This window comes from Mytilus edulis, chromosome 6 (genome assembly GCF_963676685.1).
Source record: "Mytilus edulis chromosome 6, xbMytEdul2.2, whole genome shotgun sequence".
NCBI lineage: Eukaryota > Metazoa > Mollusca > Bivalvia > Mytilida > Mytilidae > Mytilus > Mytilus edulis.
Window position 1 is genome coordinate 13,475,572 of NC_092349.1, and position 6,834 is coordinate 13,482,405.

Here is a 6,834-nt window from a genome sequence, read left to right on the forward strand (position 1 = left end):
GAAGTGATGTATTCAGTGAAGCTCTCAAGTGAAACATCATGGGCATTTATTTAAATACCTTTAAGTTAAAGTTTGATTTAATTTTATTTTATTTTTATTCATATTGTATCTAAAATAAAATATATTTTTTGAAAAAAAATATGTATTTTTCTAAACAAATACGAATATACGCCATAGTATAAAAATATGGCATGGTGTTCTGATGTTTCTGATGTATTGATCAACTTTTGTGTAATAATAAATGAAATATGCAGATTTACCATGCCTATAATCATGCAAAAGAAAAATCCAGTTGTTGGTTTTGTTTAACAATTTGTTCAATGAAAAAGGGTTTAAAAAGTTGATTTTATGATAAGTAATTTAAATATTGATGTACAGTATCCAATCGAAAGTGTTGGAATAATTTACAAAATTGGCAATCTTACCACATTTCATATATACCAACGAATTATCTGATATTTCACAATAGACAAAAGATTTAGACCATTCTATCCTACACAACAGCTTGAACGCTTCATGGTGTCTTTATCCAACTGATATAATAACATTGTGATAGTTCACTTAAGGCCTGATTTCATTCCACGTTTTTGTCACATTTCGGCTTGGTTTAAGAAAGAAAAAAATATTTTATCTTTTAACAAGAGTTATTCGTCAGTTGTTGTGTTATTGACATTGATGTATGATTATTATCACAGCCATTCGATAAACTATCCCTAGTGAGATCCTGATGTGTAGATATATTTGAATTCTATATTGATACTTTTATTTGATCACTTAATGTAGACATCTTTTACTATTATTCCATCGTCATTATATCATTGATTATGACATAAAAAGCTAAATAGGATCATTAAATATTAATGGATATAGGAAGATGTGGTGTGAGTGCATATGAGACAACTCTCCACATATATTTCTAAAATACTAACGTACTATAATATGTGTTCATTTTATCTGAAAGGGTTGTGCTATGTACTATTGATTTATATATTAAACAGGAGTTTAAAAGTGATATGTCTTTTAAGAACATACAAAAATCAAAATCAATTCCTTTGAATGAATAAACCTCTCCTGCAATGCACCCATCTACATTAAATCGAATACATCTTTAGTAAAAAAAGGTTGCAATTAGAAACACTCGGTAGTTTTACAGATCTACAGACTATAAATGTGCTTTACCAATAACTCTAAGCAAAACTTGTGATTCGGAAAACAAAATCACTCATCGTAAACAATTGAGGAAAACAACTTTGGAAGCCCAAACGTCTTACTTTTATCCAATCTTCATCGATAAACTAACAAGGGATATTAACTTGAAAAGGAAAAAAGTACACACTAAAGGTTGCAGGTGTGTAAGAACTAAGTGAAAACATATGCTTGTGTTTAAAAAAAATTATGAAGAGTTTATTCACTTACATGTATTTGTATCTGAGGCAAAAGGAAAACGCAAAAAAACAGTTTCTCTGGAGTCAATGGGGTTGATGTATTTCATGGGTTTTTAAAAAAAAGAAGATAATATTCATGCTGAAAAATTGAAACACTATGTTTAAATCAGTTGAAATTGGTTTAACAGCAATTGATTGTTTAAAAGCACCAATAACGAACAGACTCAAAGCACCGATATAAGAGTGCTCGCACATCACTTTCTGTAAAGTACTGTGAATATGTGCAAAGCAAAAAACAACTATTAAATACATCATGAATTCCTTGTTAATTTACTTTTCATGCTATAACTTTGCATATTGATTCATAGCTTTTTTCCACTTATATTATACTTTGGTCATACTTGTAAATCAACGATTTTAATGTATAACAAAAAACATGAAGAAGCACTGAAAGGACAATTGAACGCAAAATACACTTGGACGGACTTTGATATCATAAATATTGAGAGGAAAACCTTACACAGTTTGTGTAATTTTAGAATCAAAGTGAGACAGTTCTGATTAATTACAGACAAAATAACATGAAACAATATATCAAACTCGGCAAAGCATACAAGGGTTTATTAACACATCTGCAATTAATATGATTATGTTCATCAAACTTTAATTTTAAATTAAGAGTGTCTTAATTAGGCTTTATTAGTTTTTGTTTTCATTTATCTTTTTGACACTATCTCATTTATTTTTTCCTAAATATCTCAATTATTGACATTATATCATCAAGTTATTGTATATTTTCATTTTCCCTAACATACTCTATTCATTAACTCAAGCAATAGCATCATATAAGTTTGTATGGTCCAATCAAAACTCTACAAGAAAACACTTGCCATTTTTGTTTCAGTCAAACACACAGTCAAGTGAATACAATAGTATTTATTCATACGATGTTCGTTAATGACACATTTGCATAAACATGTACTTGTTTTGTATAGAGGTTGCTACGTCTAAATATGATCATTTGATATTTATTGCATTAAGTTTAATTGATTCCATCTAATGTTTTTATATGTATTGCTAACAACTTAGTGATTGACGTATGTTGTGTTTATTTGGTCATACTCATTTGGCATGGAATCGTTTCTTAGATCTTGATATGCAGATATATTTTCCATTCGAATATCGTCATCTTGTTGTGGCCCATGACTACAAAATAAAAACTAGTTTGTTAGTATTACATTGCATCACATATGTGGTATAACATAATCAGTTGAATACTTGACAATATTCTGATCAGCGGTTCAATTGTCTTTCTTCTGATTTAAATGACCATAGAACATGTTCAAAAAAACGCAAAAAAAATACGACAAACTCAATATATATTGCTTTGCAATTTCGAACTTTGTTGACGTTTTATTTGCAGTATTTGAACAAAAACCATCATACACACAATACGCAGATAAATTAAATGCATTACTCTTTTTTCAGAGAGAAGCTTATCTACTAGAAATTTCCATTGAAAGCACGTCGATGTAAGGACATAATGCGTGCAATGGTTAACATTCGTATTTTGTTTTTTGTTTAAGACGTCAATCATGATAAAGTTTAATAACATATTTGAATTTTGAAGATTGGCTCTTACAAATTAAATTGTATGTATCGTTACCGATTATTAGATGAAAAATTAGCATCTGATGAGTGCAGATATAATCCGTCAAAAGTATCCTGATACTTTATTTCTGTAGGTAAGCAAATATACCTTTTACATTCAGGGTGATTGACACTTCTTCACTAAACGTAAAACTTGTATTTAAAAAAAAATGTTCCTTTCGTCGAGCATTAATTTTTATTCTTTTTTTTAAACTAAACTTCGACCTAGCAGCTTAAAATAATCATTTTGAAAAAAACTTAACCTATCCTTGTGTAGAGCTTACTTAATAGTTACTGTTACTTTTAAAAGCATGCAATCGACATACATCTTCTTTTAAAAAGATATTCTCTATGAAATCATCTAATATTTGATAGCAAAGTAAGAAACGATTTAAAATCGACCCACTTGATTGTTTCTTTCAACAATCTGTACTCAAACAAAATACGTTTATCTAACATGGCAAACAATGCATGCTTCCTTCTTATATGCTTCAAAGTATGGTATAAAAATACAATTTTATTCGTCGTATTTTATTTACATACCCCAGTCACCGCTTTAAAATATCAGAATTACTGTGTTTTCATCGGTCACTCTAATTTTTTTCTAGAACATTAATAAAAGTTTGCAGATATTCATCTTCAACATTGTTAAAAAAATATATCTTTTATTATACGGATTTAATCAAATTTATTGTGTCACAATGAATTTTGACTTTCCAGTACGTCTTTAAAACTTGAGTGTACAAAATGTAACACTAATGGCATGATATATTATGAAAATAGTAATAACATCAATTTAATCACGTATTTTAACATTGCTTCCTATGTGTTGCATTGGAGTTGCATTGAAACTGTGCCACTAAATATCGATAAATGAAATCGATGAGCACCATGAATATATGAAGTACGGTGACTTTTTATGCTATTTGTAGTGTCGTTTCAATAAATGTGGTTGTTTTCTTCATTTACCCTTTGGGATAATGTTTTTTTTTTCTCTATCAGATACGAAGCTATTTCGATATGCATGCAAATTAATGTTCAAAAACATTAAAAACTTTGTGTACATACCTCTGATTTCTTTTCGTCACATCATGATTGTCTACAAATAACCAAATAATTGATTCAAACTATCAACGAATTATAAATTTAACTTAGTAATGCAAAATTCTTTCAAAGTTTGGTCATGGTGTTCAAAAGTTTTCAAAAGTGCTGATAATACTGAAATACCAATAATTTGATACAGCATCTACATGAACTAATTCATTAATTTCACATAGACTAGACAAAGTATTCTTTACTTTTCTGTGAATCTATTGAATGCAAAATATATTATAATATAATTGACCTTACCTTCTTTTTTACGACATTGCCGTTTTTTTATTACTAAAATCCACACAATGGATGCAATCAAAACACCAAAGAGAAAACCTCCAGTAAAAAGTCCAATCTGGGTTGATAGTAAGCTACTAGGCTGTATTTTGTTTGAAGAAACTAATAAAAATCAAATTTAAATACAGCTGTGTTTATTTCAATGACTAATTAAATTTCATGCGAAACTTTTTCCAAATAAAATCTGCATCAGAAAACGAATTCAAATTCAAAATATTCTTTAGGATTTTATCAACACAAACGTCTGCATATTTAAAAAAAGACGCAAAGGATTTGTAAGTTACGAATTGAATGTTATGATCTAGAAATAAACTTATTATATATACCATAAATATCATGTTGCCACCAGACCTGCGTTTCGTCTACAAAAAGGCCCTTCAGCAACGCGCGAATAAAAAGTCAATTACGCCCAAAACAATAATTAATGCTTATTTTAGACCTACCTTTCTGAAAGATTTTGTTAAATAATGCAGCTGCTTAATTAATATATTTATGTAAATAATACACATTCACAAGAATGACCAAATATCATACTGCAAATTGTTAGACCGGCAAATGAAGTCCTTTTAAGAGTGACCACATACAGTAAACTCCAGAACATCATTATAGATCAATTTGAGTGAAAACTTTTCATTTTTTTAGGGAAGAAATTTTTTATATTTAATTTGTCTTTCTATACAAACATTAGTAAACACCACATTGTGTATTATGTTTTTGTGCTGTCGGCTCAAAAGTACAAGTTTTTTTGTATAATATAATTTCAAAATCAATTACTAATGTTGCAGTACGAAATGTTATGTCATAACAAAGTTATTCTATCACAATAACTTACACCTGTTACAATAGTTTCCAATTCGCCCTTCCTTACAGCAATCAGTGCAAACTGCTGTATAGTTATCGCGCACCTCGGTTAAATAAGTTCTATTGTTAAAGCCCCAAACACATGAACCATTCCGGGGGTAGCAATGTTCGTCTATGCAATTTTCGGAGCAGTTTTGATTACAGTTACTACCCCAAAAGCTCTTTTGACAACCTGACAGAAAAGAAAAAAGTAAAGGAAGAAAGAAGACTGGTTATTTTTTAAGGCTTCCCGTTTCAACATCGTAGTAATGAGACCGTTGTCTTTAAAGTACACACTTTGTGTATCTTAAATTTGAACAAAAATGGATGTTGTTGCTTATTGTGTTTCTATGACCTTTTGTTTATTTAAAAAAAAATTCTGTTTGTCGTGTTTACTCAGCATGGTCCATTCGCTCTGACACACGTGTTTAACGATGTCATATTGGTCTTATCGTATGTGTGTTTGTCCAAAAGCTTTATCCATTTATTCAGATGTTTTATGGTTTAAATTGTTTCACATTTTATCATTCCTGGACTATAGTAAACTATACAGTGTTTAGTACGTTCGTTATTAAATGCATTCCTTGACTTTTAATGTATCAACACTCATTATGTTGATGTGTTATATTATCAATGCCCCGTGGTACGTGTAACAGATCAATAAAAAAAAATAACAAGGAATATATATATTCAAACTCATTAGTCGATTACTAACTGATTTAGTCATTGCAAAAGATATCAAAGTATCCACAAAAATAATAGGTTAACTCAGATGCTCTAGAAGGATAAGCAAATATCCCTCCACTGAAATCAAACATTTGTAACAGACTTAAGTTAGAGCTGAATATTGTCCAGTAATCTTTAAATATATCTAAAAAAAATAAAAAAACATTTGGGGTACCATTTTAGATATTTGAATAATGGTCGAAAGTTCTGGTATGTCCTATGTACAGTATGTAATGTGAATCTTATTATTAGATTCATTTCATTGAAACTTTATTTTATTTACTGCATGATCCGGAATCCGTTTAATAACTCATCTTGCTTTTTATGTTTTTTAAAGGTGACATATATTGTAACACTGTCTCATTTCTGGTAAAGGGAAATACTTATGAATATTTCATTATTTCGTTACACACAATATATGAAAACAGAAATAGGTGTAATTTGGTTGAAATTTGGAAGTGTGTTGTTCAGCTAAGGTTGAATATGGAAATGACGAGGTAAATTTTGGTTTCAGACCTGGTCGGAAATGATTGTTACTTGGTTGACTATGGTTCAAATTCCTGTAAATTGGTACAGTTCCTGTCGAAAAAGGTGTAGTTCAAGCTAAGTTAAGTATGAATCAGACTGCAGTCCAGAAATATCGGGTTAACAAGAGACGATTTCAGACTGGTTGAGTCAAAATGCGTGCCGTCTAGAATAAATAGAGGCCAATTTAAATTTTGACAATGCAACATAAACATAGTGGTTGACAGGTAGCAGCATAATTTGTCCCCAGTTGATAGTTGAAAAACACCAAGTACGTTTAGAATTTTGTATTAAAGTTTACAGACTTTAAACATATTTA